Source organism: Equus asinus, chromosome 17, assembly GCF_041296235.1.
Source record: "Equus asinus isolate D_3611 breed Donkey chromosome 17, EquAss-T2T_v2, whole genome shotgun sequence".
Taxonomy (NCBI): Eukaryota; Metazoa; Chordata; class Mammalia; order Perissodactyla; family Equidae; genus Equus; species Equus asinus.
The window spans coordinates 23,079,413-23,096,740 of NC_091806.1; the positions used below are offsets into that span (position 1 = coordinate 23,079,413).

General features: G+C 36.8%; 3 pseudogenes; 2 read left to right on the forward strand and 1 right to left on the reverse strand.

The window, feature by feature from the left end:
* Positions 1-529: 529 nt before the first annotated feature.
* On the forward strand, positions 530-1,476 carry LOC139040770 (olfactory receptor 5D13-like; annotated as a pseudogene).
* A 1,115-nt stretch (positions 1,477-2,591) lies between these two features.
* LOC139040451 (serine/arginine-rich splicing factor 10 pseudogene) lies at positions 2,592-4,398 on the reverse strand (annotated as a pseudogene).
* A 7,805-nt stretch (positions 4,399-12,203) lies between these two features.
* On the forward strand, positions 12,204-13,200 carry LOC139040844 (olfactory receptor 5D14-like; annotated as a pseudogene).
* Positions 13,201-17,328: the final 4,128 nt, after the last annotated feature.

Sequence of the window (17,328 nt, forward strand, 5' to 3'; positions counted from 1 at the left end):
TAAAAATAATTAATACTAAGATTTATGTGGCACCACTTGCAATACCAAGTGATCTCCTTGATCCTTAGTGTGATTCTTAGAACCATAACAAGGTGCTCTGTGCTTCTGTTCTGCCTCTCTAAGTTTTGGGTTTTTTAATAATTTCTTTCATGCTCTAAATTTATATTTCAATTCTATATTAATAATACTAACAAGAGCTGAATTTTAAACAATAGGATTATTACTATGCATTTTCTATAACAATGATTCTCATAATTTAGCATGCATCAAAATCCAAAATCACCTCGAGGGGTGGTTAAATCACAAACTGTGGTCCCCCCCTCAGGAAGTTGGTGATGCGGCTAGAGAATTTGCACCCCTAACAAATTGTCAGGTGTTCTTGCTGCTGGTTGGGAACTATACTTTGAGAATCACTGTTCTGTACAAACTTCACAGACAAATAGGAAGCCTCTTTCTTCTCTCTGTTTCTTCCTGTATTCAGTTGTATTTTTAGGAATGACTTTTGATTCTTTACTCAACAGGAATCGTGATGTTATCCAAAGGAAATCAAAGTATCATACCTACTTTTATTCTCCTGGGCTTTTCAGAATATCCAGAACTCCAGATTCCACTCTTCCTGGTTTTCTTGTCTACCTACACAGTCACTGTTGTGGGGAATTTAGGCATGATAATAATCATCAAGATCAATCCAAAACTCCACACGATCATGTACTTTTTTCTTAGTCACTGTCCTTTGTAGATTTCTGTTATTCTACCATAGTTACACCTAAACTGTTGGAGAACTTGATTGCAGAAGACAGAACCATCCCTTTCTCTGGTTGCATTCTACAATTTTGTTTTGCTTGCATATTTGCTGTAACAGAAACTTTCATGTTAGCAGCGATGGCCTATGATCCTTTTGTGGCAGTTTGTAACCCCTTACTCTATACCACTATTATGTCCCAGAAGCTTTGTGTGCTTCTGGTGGCTGGGTCTTACTCATGGGGTATAGTGTGTGCCCTGACACTCACATATTTTCTTCTTGCATTATCCTATTGTGAGTCTAGCATCATAAATAATTTTATCTGTGACTACTCAGTAATTGTTTCTGTCTCCTGCTCAGATCCCCATATCAGCCAGATGCTGTGTTTTATTATTGCCATATTTAATGAGGGGAGCAGCCTGATGATTATTCTGCTGTCCTATATACTCATTTTTATCACTGTTATGAGGATGCCTTCTGCAAGTGGGCGCCAGAAAACTTTCTCCACCTGTGCCTCCCATCTGACAGCCATCACCATCTTCCATGGAACCATTCTTTTCCTTTACTGTATCCCTAATCCTAAAACTTCTTGGCTCATAGTTAAAGTGGCTTCTGTGTTTTACACAGTGGTGATTCCTATGCTGAATCCTTTGATCTACAGCCTTAGGAACAAAGATGTGAAAGACACATTCAGAAAATTAGTGGTCACAAAATTGCTTTGTCATTCAATATAATATTGTTAGATTCATTATTTTATTTCTGAAAAATTTGATTTGCTATGCTACAGATTGTTCAACTCTTATACTGCAATTGATAATTCCAACTATTTATTCAACAAGCTATTAGTTAATATATCTGTGGCAGCACATTTTATGAGTATGAATTTTTGCATTCATTAATTATTAGTGAAATAGCTCTAAACCATGTGCAAACCAAAATTTTAGAAAATAAAATTTGTGGACTATATTTTGTAATATTTATAAAATATTTTTCAATGCTTTATCATATAGTGTAATTATATATGTGTGTTTCCTAAGTACAACTAATTCTCAGTTCATCAAGTATGTGCAGATCTAGAATAGTTCCTTTGAATTGTAATCAGGAAGCTCATACTTCAGAGATGGCTTTAATAAATGCTTAAGCTCACTGTATCTTGTACAGTAACCAATCGCTTGTTTTTTATCGTATGGAATGGCAGAAGCTCACTTTTATTCATGAAAATTATAGCTTGCTGAATAGTAAGTAAAATTAAATATTGCTCTATGTTCCCTAAATTCATACTTTATTCCAAAAAAAAAAGTAATAAAGGCAGTAGGATATTAGAGTAATAGAGTCCCAAAAAGGGCTCAAGCATATGTGGTCATCTAAATTTCCATTATAATCAGTGCCAATATAGTTCAATGGAGAGATGATTTTCAGCAAATAGTGCTGAGATAATTGGATATCCATATGGATAAATGAGCCTTAACTTTTACCGCACATCATACACAACTATTAACTTGAATTAGAGGAACTGGATCATAGTCCTAAACATAAAAATCAAACTACAAAATTTTAGTACAAAACAGAACAATATTCTGGAGTTTGTGGCAGGAATTTTTTTAGATGAAACACAGAAAGGATGGACCATCCAAAAATTGATAAGGGCCTGCCCCTGTGGCCGAGTGGTTACAGTTCCATGTACGCCGCTTAGGCAGCCTGGGTTTGCTGGTTCAGATCCCAGTCATGGACCTACTCCACTTACCAGTCACGCTGTGGAGCTGTCCCACATACAGAAAAAGAGGAAGATTGGCACAGATGCCAGCTCAGGGCTAATCTTCTTCAAGAAAATTATTATTTTTTTTTGTGATGCTATAAAAGTTATTTATTCACTATACACAGAACATGTCCCTATAAAATGTACATGTAAATCACTAAAAAGTATAACTTGGTGAACATTTTCTCAATTACAGAACACACTAAATCAACTGGGATAACAGCTATCTGCCTCAAAATAGTCTAATTATAGCACCCAGAGTCTCCTTTATATCTAACGCAAAGTTAAATACTTATTTTGGGGATTATTTCCTAATATGTGTTTGAGGAGGCAGAGTTAACAATTTAATATAACTCTAGTATATTACAGCCACTGCACAATAAATCAGTTTATTACAGATTAAAACAAATCATTTTTTCATTATTTGTATTAATGGGATGCAAACAGAAATACTGGATACTTTTAAATGGCAGATAACCACAAAATTACTTATCTTTGATAGTATATTGGGTTTTATAATTACATTAGGATATGAATGGTGTAAAATATTGTTACGAATAATACACCTCAAACAAAACAATGAGGCCATACTGTAATGATTCACTGGATTGTGCTCAGTAGACGTTTATTGAATAAGTGAATTTTATCTATTTTTCTCCCCAATCACCCAGTACATTTTTTTGCCCACACTAAGGGCTCAGTAAATGTTTGCTGAATATACTGACTAGGAAAGAGGTGAGACGAAATGGACCCTCTTAGCTGGCTGTCAAATATTGTAATTGGAATTTACCTGGGAAAGAGTGTTTAAGGAAGATGTAAACTGCACATGGCACACAAGTAAATAAACTCAGATGCCAACAAAGCAAACCGTTAAGCAGAAAACACTGGCACTGGAATAAACAAAGGCAAGATTTGCCAATAGCGAAAATGCAACTGACTTTAAGAGAGAACCAAGAAAAAGTTTATAGTGGACCATACCTTTTCTCACTCAATTCCATTTGAGACAGACCAATACAGGCACTGTAAGAGACTATGGCTCTCTTCCTTGATATTCAGACATCCTAGTTTTCAATAATTTATTATGGACCTGTTACCCAAGAATCAATATAAACCTATTCAGATTTAGGGATTAGTTTCCACAAGTACAAAGTTGAATTTCCTTTGATTTGTCCTAAAATGCTTACTTTCAAACTTGAAGGGACTTCAATTATTCCATGTAGTTTCGATAACATTCTTTTATCTTTTCAGACCAGAGTCAAAATATTCGTACAGTATTCATACTGCAGCACCTTCCACCCACCCTTTGGTCGCTTGAACTGCCCTTCTTTGGTTCTTTATCTGCTTTCTCAGATCTTTCTTGAAGTGTAGTAAGCAGAACTGTACTGGGTATTCCAGCTGCAGTTTGGTCTATCATTGTCGGAATGGCTTCTGCTACGCCGTGGTCTTCCAGTCGGTCTACTGTTTCTCGGACTATAAGATCTTCTGTAGTTGTAATCAAAGGACCGACTTCTTGATCTCCTTCTTTCATAACTTCGGCTTCTAGAACGTCTGTATCTGTCATAATCATCATAGCGTGAAGAACTGTACACATTCCTTCCTTCCTTGGCTTTCATCTGATTTGGAGTCTTCCGATCACCCTGTACAAACTGTATTTCAATCTGGCGTCCGCAAATCCATTTTCTGTCCAAATTATGTAAAGCATCTTCAGCATCACGAACATCCTCAAATTTAACATAAGCAAATCCTCTTGGACGGCGAGTGTAGAAATCAAGTGGCACATACACATCAACTATAGGACTATAACGACCAAATTCGCGCCGTAAATCTTCGGACCTCGTGTCGTCGGCCACGTTCCTTACGAACAGAGATGTGTTGGGGGGGGGCGCAGGTAGCGGGACATGACGGCGGCGGGGGTCTCGACCGGGGCGCTAACGGGCTCCGTAAACTGTCTGCGGCTCGGGCGGCGGATCCTCAGACAGACAGCCTGAGAGCTCCGCTACGGCAACCGCCTCTTCTCGCGAGCAAGAAAATTTTTTTTTAAATGATAAAAGAAACTTCATTAATGTTAAAAACTCATGGTAAAAGTTTCCTAATGGTGAAAGACACCATTAAGAAAATGAAAATGTAAGCCACAGACTGTTGGTAAATATTTGCAGTATATGTGTTTGACAGAAAATTTGTCTGTAGAACACATGAAAAACTGTTTATACTCAAAACAAGAAGACAAACAATCTCCTTAAAGAATCAGTGAAATATTTTAGCACTTGACAAAACGAGATATACAAATCATCTATAAACACATAAAAAGATACTAAACATCATTAGTCATCAATGAAGTTCTTTTTAAAACCACAGTAAGACACCATTGCATACTAGCTAAATCGCTAAAATGAATACGACTGAAATACCAAATACTGGTGAAAATGTGGAGCAAGCAGAATGCTCATACATTTCAGATGGTAGTAAAAGGTAAAATGACTTTGAAAACAGTTTAGCTATATTTTATGAAGTTGTACAAACATTTCCTATACAACTCAACAATTCCTTTCCTAGATGTTCACCCATGAGAAATGAAATCCAATATTTTAACTTAGGAGAAAATTGTTCTTCTGGCATATGCAGTAATATAGGAAAGAGAAAAGTGTAAGGAGAGTGATGCGTGTGGGTATTTTTGTCCTTGTATGAGCTTTTTGGACTTTGTTCCTTTAAAAAGTGATTGTCCTAAGGGCTGGCCTGGTGGAGCAGTGGTTAAGTTCACACATTCTGCTTTGGCAGCCCGGGGTTCGCTGGTTTGGATCTTGGGTGCGGACACGGCACCACTTGGCACGCCATACTGTGGGAGGTGTCCCACATATAAAGTGGAGGAAGATGGGCATGGATGTTAGCTCAGGGCCAGTCTTCCTCAAAAAAAACTGAAACAAACCAACAAACAAAAAAAAACAAAAAGTGATTTTCCTAGAAGAGGTGGATTCTCATCCATGAAGAGCTGTTTCCATAGACCTATCAAGGATAAATAGGAAATGACAGAAGTGATATGGAAAGATCTTGTCTCTTAACATAGAGAAGTATTTATATATACACACAAGCTTATATAAACTTACACATAGCTAAATAAATTATAGTACAATATACATATACTTGTTAATGCATGCAGATATTCTCCTGCATTGTGACTGATGACATTCTCATAATATTTATGTTACTAAGCCTTTGAGAATTGTAGTAATGAGGTATAATTGTCCTCTTATGTAATTGTCCCTTTGAGATTCAAGGTGAGAATTCAGTTTGTCCATAAAAAAATGGATTTCAAATTGCTGTTAATTCTGAGAAAAACAGACCCTGTATATGTGAGTCATTGTCTGGTCAGGAAAAGAAAACAGCTATTCTTGGTTTTTAAAAGAGAGAAATTAGAACAGTGACTTGTCTTAAATGTACTGGAAGGATTGCTGGGATAAAAAGGAGGAAATAGGTCTTCCAGAGATTAGTAAAGAAGCCATTAAAATCAGCAGGCTAGAGGAAAACGTTTTCTCATGACTCAGCCATCCTATGGTCTTCTGTGGTCCTTGACTTGGCTGGGGTTTTGATTGAGACCTGACAGATGTGTGTCTCCCTCAGATCTGAAAGGTTGTTAATGATTGAGCTCTACCCTCTGAAGTTTGAGTTTAACGCGCTCTCCTGCTACCCCATGCAGCTTAATAGCTAGACGAATATCGTGAGGGAGAGATGGTCAAGCTTTTTCGGAAGGTCTTGATTCTCTATTTAGATTTTTTTTTTCCTAAGCACCATGACATTTCTGTAGGACATTTGATTCTGCCTTTCTGGTTCAGATTCCCAACCCCCCATGCTTCCTAGAATAAAGCAAATGCCCTGGTGGAAAAACTGGTCATGTCTTTTTGGTTTCTTTAGTTTTCAATTTATCAATAAATTCTTGTGTGTCCACAAAGCACTGCTGGATTCTTTGTTTTCTCAGTAATGTCCCTCTTCAAGTGCCAAACCTGAAACTCAGCCTGTTCCCAGAATCAGACAATGTGTACAGTGAAGGAAACAGCTGGTGACTGCCAGCTCACCAAGGAAGGCCTCTTTCCACTCTGAAATTTTAATAATCTAGTCCTAATTGCTTCTATTTTTCTCTGTAAAAAATAATTTTTGCAATTAATTTTTTAAACAAAGTTATTTCATGGAATTGTTGGTCTGCAGTGATCTTCCCTAACCTACCTGAAGCAGAAGACCATGACAGACTCTCCAATGAACAATGGAAGGCAGAAGACAACGAGTGAAGGAAATAACTGTAGAACTATGATCCTGTGCCTAAGAATTATTCTTTAAAGATATAGAGGGAACAAAGTATTTTCAGACAAAACAAAGTTAAAGGAATATCTTCAGTACATTTACAATAAAAAAAAAAATCTTAAGAAGACTTCTTCATGCAGAAGGAAACCAGATGGATCTTGGAGAATGACTGTAGACTACGGAAAACTCAACCAAATAGTAGCCCTTGAAGAGATGCATGTGGCTTATGGAATATAGTATTCTATCATTTATTTGGAAAGTGTATTATTTTAGTTTACTTTTTAATTAAAAAAAATAAACAATTCACATTTCCATGGGATGGATAAAAGTATTTCTTTAAAGTTTTTCTTAGGGCCATGTTAACTCTACAGCTGTCTGTCATGGTATAGTTTGAAGAAATCTCTACCACCGGAACAAGCCACAGAACAGCACACCAGTATATTACATTGATAGCATCATACTAACCAACAAGATAAACAAGAGGGGGCTAACATGCTGAAGGCTTTAGTAAGAAACAAAGGAAAGTTGAGATTCAGGGAACTGCCACTTGGATGATGTGTTTAGTCTTACAGTAATCAGAAACATTCCAGGGTACCCTCTCCAAAATAAAAGACAAGTTATTGCATCTTCTGTCCCCTACCAGAAGTGAGAAAGCACAGCTCTTAGAAGACGTCTTTGAAGATTTTAGAGGCAACACATTCCTCTAAATACTGCTCTGACTCTTATACTGAGCTTGATAAACAACCCTGAAGGTAATTGATTACCACTTCCTGGTGTATATAATGTTGTATAATCTCCTCCCTTTGTGTGCAGGTGAGGCCTGTGACTTGCTTCTAAGTAATACAATACGTCAAAGGTAATGGGATGTCACTCCCTTGGTTAAGTGATGTTATATAGCAAGATGAAGAATTGTGCACTTGTAATTAAATTCCAAAATCTGTTCATTTTTAGGTAATCAAATGGCAGTTTATCCTGGGTGGGCTTGGTTTAACTAGTGAAAGCCACTAAAAGAAAGACAGGGCCCTCCCTGAAGTTTTTTCCCTGTTGAGCTTCTTATCAAAGCACAACTCTGACTGACACCTGAATTGCAACCTGATGACACACTGGAGAGTCCAGAAACCTAGTTAAGTGGTGCCTGGACTGCTGCCTTGTAGAAACTGTGATATAAAAATGTGCATTCGTTTAAGGCACTCGGTAGGTGGTAATTTATTATGGAGCATAGAAAACTCATATAGCAGGTGACACAGAAGGTTGCTAGCTTTGAGTGACTCTGGGTCAGAAATTGGCTCTAGACCTGGTCCAGGGTGCAGAGGTCAGTGATAGGAAGCAGATGCAGCGTGAAACTCATGCCACTCACAGTGTAGTAATACAGATCCATCAGTTTCTGGAGCAAAGCCATGTTATCTACAAAAAATAATTTTGTGCCTTGTGATAATTAGCCACTGTTGTGTTAAGGGTTTCTGCTAGAGTCTGGAAAGGGTTAATCATGTTGTCTGGGACCAGGGAATGCATAAGTGGATCTAATTGGGTGATATCTGGGCATGGTGGGACGAATAGGTTGTTTGACACCCAGTGATTTTAGAGAGTTAAATGTGCTTCTAAAATACATTTGTCATTTTTAAGATGGTATAGATTAATTCTGTTAATATAAGCTTGGAAAAGTCGACTACCCATATTTGGAATAAATGCAAATTAGTTCCAAGGAAGCGAATCAATGTTTCCAAGGAAAATAGTGATCATTTTATGTTAAATGAAAAAGACAGAATCCAAGTTATGTTGTTTATACATTTCAGGACACATATATTATGCAAAGAAAAAGACAGACAAATGAAACAGCAAATATTAACAGTGGTTCTCTCTGAATGGTTGTATTTTAGCTGATTCATCTTTACCTTTGCTGTTTACTGTAATCACCATGCTTTCTAAGTCAATTTGTATATTGCCTACAATTAATATTTTAGAAGAAATTCTTGAGGTGGCCTTGATGAAGTATTGTCTCCAGCAATTTAGAAGAAATTACCTTCTTGTAAAATCCAAGATAGGAGCACATTCAATCTAATTTCTAAGTTTGTGATATAAAAAGAAATAGTTCAGCAAAGATTCTCCAGGGTCTAAATCCCTGAGGTCATGGAGGCATACATAAACCCAACAGTTTGCTCCTAGGAGTCAGATTTAGCTTCCAAATCTCTCTCTCTCTCTCTCTCTCTCTCTCTCTCTACCTCTCTGCCTTTTTCTGAGTTTTTCTGGATTTTAAGAAATATATTCACATCACATTAAATACAATTTATTGTAGACTCCTGCTATATTTACAAACTTCTTAATATTTTCAATAACGTTTGAATTCTGAGTGGGAACCTTCTCGGTGACTATTAACACTAGGAACAGGATCTTCAGGTGAGTTGGTTTCAGGTTGGGTGACCCGTCTTGTGTTATCTTGCACTTACATGGGGGACATTGAAGTCCTGCAACTTTTGAGGCAGGGAAGACTGTTAGTCTAAATGCCATAACGTCTCCTGAGTCCATCTTCCTAAAGTCTCATATCAATGAGTTTTGATCTCTTCCCCCTTCCCTGTGGTATCATCCTGATTTTTGCTTTGAGGATATTCACCACGTGCCTAGCATAGCACAGTCACACTGAAAGTTTTTAAAGGAACAGTGTTAAATCTGAGAATGTCCTTAACATCTCAAAATCTTGTAGAAAGGAGATAAAATAATATGTGTAAAGTAATGGTGAACATAATAGATCATGAAATTTTGATTTCCTGAGTAATGTCTGTAGGTATACCAAGAAAGTGGAAAATATTGCTGGAGTGAAGAGAAAGTTTCTTCACAATAGTGATTTTCATTTAAAGCTTTAGATATTGTAACTGCTGCATCAGTATACTAGAAAAGGAGGATGCTCCTGATAAAAGAAGAGAAAAATCAAATAAGCCAAGGAATAAATGAGCAAGTGTTGCTCATTATAAGCTGAGAATACGGGCATGGTTGAAGAAGCTTGAGCACTAGGGAACAGCTAGTGTGAGGGTTTAGGTGAAACTTAGCAGAGACATTTAGAATTAGCTGATATGCAGAAGCCAAAGTTTTCAGAACCAATGACTGTCATAATAACCACAGAAATCAAGAGAAGAAGCTGATGTTCTCACAGGGCAAGCTAGCAGCACTGCAGGGAAGGTGGCTGTTCCTCAGCTACCGTAATCCACCGGAGTGTGATTGCAGCTTGCTAAATATCCCACAGGCACCAGCCTGAGATGAGAAAAGGAGGACAAGAGAGTCATATAATAATGAGAAAGCAATGGAAAAAAGACAATTTATTGAAGGACAGTAAGGGGTGAATTAAGACAAACAGGGCCAAGAGGAGATCCAGGAAAGAGCTGAGATACCCTTTAATGTCCCAGACTGTACCCACTTCTTCATTACTGCCCACTTTGGCCTTTGATCTATTTCTTAGATTTTTTTTTCAGATTTTTAAAATTTTTTTCCTTTTTCTCCCAAAGCCCCCCAGTACATAGTTAGATATTCTTAGTTGTGGGTCCTTCTAGTTGTGGCATGTGGGACGCTGCCTCAGCGTGGCTTGATGAGCAGTGCCATGTCTGCGCCCAGGATTCGAACTGACGAAACACTGGGCCGCCTGCAGTGGAGTGTGCGAATTTAACCACTCGGCCACGGGGTCGGCCCCTATTTCTTAGATATTTAAAATAATATAAGGGTTTAAAAATAATACCAATTATTCATAGCACTAAGAATTAAAAAGGGTGAGGGTGGAGAAAACTACATCTCCCAGACTCTACAATTGTCAGACTCTATGCTAAGTATATTAACATCGTTTCCTATTTTAAAACTTACACACCAATGAAATATGTATTATCATGTCATTATTGCTGATAAAAATGTTGAGACTCAGAAAATACAATTAATTCACCAAAGATAACACAGTAAATGACAAAGCCTGGAATTGAATTTAAATCTATGGTTCCAAGCCATGCTTCTTTCATTATCCTGGTCTGTCATTAGCTCTTTGTCACTTTCCTGCCCGTTCTCTTTTCTACATGTAGGAAATACATTTTCGTGTGTGTCAAAAATAGCATTTAGCTGTGAAGGAGATAATAGTTTCTTTGTACATTGACTTGATCAGACAAAACTAAAATGGTGTCTTCATCTATGGGAGTAGTTCTTACAGCATCTTATTAACCTGAACATTTCAGAAAGGTGCTTGTTATTGATACGTTATTATTATAAACTTATCTTTTAAAACATTATTAAATGATTAAAGATACATCTGTGGTTATGAACTACTGTAGAATACAGATGCTTTTGTTTTCTCAAAGTAACATCTATAAATATAACAAAGATTTCATGACTCAAAATAAGATAATCACATACGTAGCTTTAATCAAAACCAATGTTTATATCACCAGAAATTTGGAGGGTGACTATGTAACCATTGACGTTTAGCACATTATCTAGCAAGAATATAGAAAACATGTTAGAGAATATGGAAGGCTGTAGAAAATATAGAAGGATTGAGCAAACCACATTATAAGTTGCTCTCCATATCAGATATTTTAAGTATTTAGTGTTATAATATGCCTAGTAAAGCTAACAGATTAAAATGTAATAATAGAAAATTAAAAGATAATAATCAAGGAATCTAGATGAGTATATTGAGAGCATCAGTGACACTAAGTGAGATAACACTTTAGTAGGAAAGAAAACACAGGAGAGAGGGAATAGCATGTCATAAATGCAACTTGCTCATTTCACCAGGTCACTACAGAGTTTTTAGAACCTTAGGGCAATTACTGTAGCATCAGCGTAAATCAATGGAAAGCCTGAAGATATACAGGGCTATATTTCCTTCAATGTCCATATATTTTTTCAAAACTTGAAAATTCTTTTGGTGACTCATAAATGCTGCCTTTCCTATGATCCTCAATTTGAATATCGTAACTCTAGAAGTATGATCACTTCTAATGCTTTACTACTCCTGATCCTTCCTTTATAAATTTTAGTGCTTAAATTATATTCATTGTTATATTAGCGCTATTTCAAAAAAAACACAGGTCCTCAGAACGATGGAACTGTGAAAGACAGATGTTTTTCTACAACAATGTAGAATACTTTTCTGTCTAATCATAAACTTAATTCAAATTCTGGCACTTAGATTGACTTCAAAACCCAACTCATCACTAACAAGCTGTGTAACCTCTAACAAGTTCCTTAACTTACATATGCCTCAGTTTCCTAATGTAAAATATGGGGCTACCTGTTTTACAATTCATAGTGGTATTTGAAGATTGAAATTAATATATTTGAATCTTTTAGCACAATGCCTGCCACATGGTAAATGTTATAAAAATTTACTATCATCATTAATATTTTTATTATCATTATTTCAGATATTCTTCAACAACAATCATGTTGTTAGCTGAAGGAAATCAGAGTACTGGAGCCACGTTAACCCTCTTGGGCTTCTCAGAATATCCAGACGTTCAGGTGCCCTGTTCCTGGCATTCTTGACCACCTACACAGTCACTTTGGTGGGGAACCTCAGCATGATCATGATCATCAGGATCAGTCCTAAACTCAACATCCCCATATATTTTTTTCTCAGCCACTTGTCCTTTGTTGATTTCTGTTATTCCATTATAGTTACACTCAAACTGTTAGAGAAGTTGGTTGTGGAAGACAGAACCATTTCTTTCATAGGATGCATCATGCAATTCTTCTTGGCTTGTATATCTGCAGTGGCAGAAACATTCATCTTGGCAGTGATGGCCTGTGACCACTTTGTGGCCATCTGTAATCCTCTGCTTTATACAGTGGCCATGTCACAGAGGCTCTGTGCCCTCCTGGTGGCTGGGTCATACCTCTGGGGTATGGCTGGCCCCTTGGTACTCCTTTGCTATGCTCTTCGGTTAAACTTTTCTGGACATAACATAATCAACCACTTTTTCTGTGAATATACTGCTCTCATTGCTGTCTCAATCTCCAATATACAAATTCCCCACCTACTGCTCTTTGGTTTTGCCACCTTCAATGAGGTGAGTATACTATGCGTCATCCTTGCTAGATACGTATTTATTTTTAAGACTGTACTTAACATCTGTTCTGCTAGCGGGCATTGTGAGCCTTCTCCACCTGTGCCTCCTACCTTATCGCCATCACCATCTTTCACGGGACCATCGTTTCCTTCTACTCTGTGCCCAACTCCAAAAACTCTTGGCAAATTGTCAAAGTGGCCTCTGGATTTTACACAATGGTCAACCTCATGTTGAACGCTCCGATCTATAGCTTGAGGAATAAAGATGAGAAGGATGCCTTCCAGAAATTAATTGACACAAAAGTCCTGTTTTCTGAACCAATCTCAAAAGATGTTTTTAATCTTAAAAGCAGTGGAAACAGAGTCTTCTAAAACCTACAGCACATATTCGCATGAGGTTTTTTTGGTGACTGATGTCACCATATTTTGAATCGGTAAACTGAATTCCCTTGAAGTTATTTGTGTTGTATGTCACTGAAGCATTGTGTATTTTTTGGGAGATACAGATGGATACGCTATGTGATAAAAGGGGGGATGATACTCTTCTGATACTTTCATTCCTTGGGTTCTGCAAATTCTATGAATCCACAATCTTGGGCTTTCTAACAATCAGCTTATGCTGAGAAGTAGATTGGGCAAGGACAGTTACATCTATTGTGTAGATGATGACACAGAGATTCAAGAAACTAGCCTAGAATTGACTGAAATGATTAATTTAAGACAGGAACTCAACTCTGTTAACTCTAAATCTAGTGTCCTTTCACTCTAGTACCTTGGAGACTATTAAAGTCATCAAGTGAAAAGTTGGTGGGAAATGCTTAAAGGAAGTAATCAACCTGACACTGCCTGAATCCACAGATCAGACTTAGCAGCACTGAAAGTGGACAACTAGTTAACACGTATGTCACAATTTGATGCAACTGGCAATAGTCACAACCACCTATGAAGAATTCTTGCCTAAAGGAAACTAAAAGAGTGAATCTAAACTAATAAAGCTTCTTGATGTACCAGTTTAAAGGAATTGGTGCAGGAACAAGTCAAATGATGACAAATAAAGCAATAAGAAAAATACAGATGGTCCAATTTTTCCAAAAAATTACCTGAACGCACATACATGTACATGAACACACACTCAAAACTGTTACACACTACACAGAACATAATGCTACAGAATACATGGAACCGTCACATAATAAAAAAATTTAGTTATAACAACCAAATTTGTTTGATTCTTGATTCAAACTAACTGTACAAATATATCTTTGAGACAACTGGGGAAATTTAAAGTGAGTTTGGTATTAAATTATATAACAATATGTTATTTTGTTAGATGCAATTTTGGCATGAGTGTTTATTCTAATGCTTATTTTATCGATGGTTACATTTTTTATAAACTCCTGTTAATGACTTAGTACTGTTAGCAAGTGGATGGGAAGTCAGGGACTCACTGTCCCTAAAATGTCTTTACTTTTCAGGACAAAGAACACTACACATAGTCTTGCTTTCCAGGCTGCACACAGGACTTTTGGCCAAAAATGCATTTGGAACAGGAAAGAGAAGCAGTGTAGCAATGTAGTTCTTATAGTTGATTGTTTTGACGCTTGTACCATTGGTGGAAGTACTTTTTATTTCCTTGAATGTCTTTAAAAGACTTAAAGTTTTAAAACTACATTGATAAACCTCTTTTGGTTTTATCATCCCAGATTATTTCAGTAGAGCTGAAATTATTTAAGGGCAATTTCTTAAAGAAAATGTACTACAAAAGTACTCAACTAGTGCCATCTCATATTTTGTTGTTGTTCTAAAAAGTACCAACACAGTGGCACAAATACAGCTTTAAAGGACCACCAATTGATATACCCAGATAAGCTTCCTTTTTTCTTTCTGCCATAAATAATATCATGCTGAAATATCCAAGTTACATTTGTTGCAAAAGGGGTTTAGAAAACATAGGACACTACTGCAAACTGCAGAATTATTGAGATGCATGAAAAAAGCTGACTGTCGATTTGAAAATCAATTGTATTTGCTATTCCCTTTGTCTCAAATTCAACGCTCTTCCCTCAGTTATTTGCATAATTTGCTTTCTCACTTGGAAATGGTCCACACTCAAATACCACCTCACTATAGTCTTGTCTGACCTCCCTATTTAAAATGAAACCTTCAATTATATATTTTTTTGCATTTATAATTACTGGAAAATCATTGCATATTTATTTTTTATTCCCCATTAAATTAAATTTGTTGAAAAATGGACATTCTTGCTCTTCTTCTCCAATACCTAAGATAGCACCTAGCTTAGGGTAAACCTCTAATAAACATTTATTGAAAGAATGAATGAATGAGTAATTACATATCCTCATTATGTACTCAACCTTATTTCCCTGGTTTCTGACTAGAGATAGAAAATTCAGCAGAGTGGACACTTGTTTTGGTTTGTCTTATTTTGTTTTATTTTGACCGCCAAGTTTCAATAATCACTTCTAAAACATCCTTATTGTTCTTTGTGAACTATCTCCTGTCTGATCTTAAATTCCTCATAGTTCTGGAAAGTTTGGCTCTATTCCAAGTTCCTTGGAAGTTCATGTTTATTATTCAGTAAGATTCTTGGTACACTTACTTTATGTTAATCAATTGATGTAGGAGTTTAGAATATATGAGTGAACACATTCTCTGCTTTTCTTTTTCTCTGGAACTTTTATTCTAGCAGGGAGAAACAAACAATATATAATAACTGCAATAAATAAAGATTAAAAATATATTTGAAGCTTGTTAAGTACTTTAAACATTAAATTGGATAGTGGAGTAGCCCCTGCAGTACAATAGTATGTTCACGGAAGTTTCCACTGAAAGGTCCATTTGAACAAAAACTTAAGGGAAAGCATTCCAAGGAAGGGGGAAAAAAACTGGCAGAAAAGACCATAAGTAAGGAATGTACAATATTTTCTAGAAACAGAAGGCAAGGAACAGAAGGAAAGAGGTCAGACTAGCTGGGGCAAGAGTAATAGAACAGAACAAAGATTTAAAAGGGACTGGATAATTTTCCCAACTTAATATTAAATTTGTAAATATTTCTGTTTTAACTCTGAAGGCATCAAGATGACCTAGAAGATCTCCAATATGGTGAGAGTGGATGATATGGAAGCAGACAGTTATGCTTGCCATATAGTAGTCACTCAGTTAATACTTGATAATGATGACTTTTATAATTACATAATTTTGGTAGTTGTATGAGGTATGGGACTAATTAGGGGCCTGGGGGAAGTGACCTTATAAATTTTCATGTGAAATACCCCTTATGCTGCTCCAGGTTTTCTAGCATACAAGAATTATGTTAGAGAAAGGTGATTAATTTTAATTGTTTATTTAATGACCTCAAGAGAATGGGGCAATGGGTGGTCTCTAGGGTTCATGTCCCAAAGGTAGTGACTGTAGCTATAAGAACACATGCATCACTCCCAATCTGCAGAGGTCCTCCCTTTGCCTCCAGCAGGTTTGTTTTAAGATTCTAGAGACAGATTGATGCTAATTTCAATGTAGGGTATGTAGAAAACAACATGATGGGGGAACTTATCCTTTAGATCTAGACAGCTCTTGAAAAATATTTAGCCCCTGCAAAAGTTACACATGTGAACATGCAAAGAAGAAGATACATTTATTTATTTATTCTCAAGAGCTTTGTGTCAGAGGGCCTGGCTTGGCTGAACTCCTCGCTAACAGCCCATGAAGAACTGGTACTGGGGCTGGGAGGAGCCGAGGTACAGGAGTTGTGGGGAGAGAAGAACTCTGAGAATTTGAGGGAATGTGCATTATCTTGATTCTACAAATTTTTGGAAAGGGATCCAGGTAGAACAGACAAATATTTAAATAAATTGAAACAAGCAGAGATTGAATAGACCCTCTATTGAAAAACAATTAAAAGTGATCAGCTTTAATTAAGATTATAAAGCAGGATACACATGTCCCTTGTGGGCAAAAAGTTACAAAAAAATTGGGAAAAGAGGGGCTGGCCCCGTGGCCGAGTGGTTAAGTTCGTGCGCTCCGCTGCAGGCGGCCCAGTGTTTCGTTGGTTTGAATCCTGGGCGCGGACATGGCACTGCTCATCAGACCACGCTGAGGCAGCGTCCCACATGCCACAACTAGAAGGACCCACAACGAAATATACAACTATGTACCGGGGGGCTTTGGGGAGAAAAAGGAGAAAAATAAAATCTTTAAAAAAAAAAAATTGGGAAAAGAATTACACGGAAGAAGATTTCAGCTGTTATATTTCCTATATAGTTTTCAGGACACAGGAGCCATTATATTAAATATAATATTAGTTTAAAATGAATTTTTAAATGCTTTAGCTAAATTAAATATTGTATTATGAAAAAAGTTTGATAATTAGAACATCTGACTTTGTGATGGATTGTCTTTTGAGGTTGTCGTTAATACTCAAATTTATGAATATAGGGACAGAGGGCTCTTGAGTGTCTCAGTTTTGCATATGATCTGACA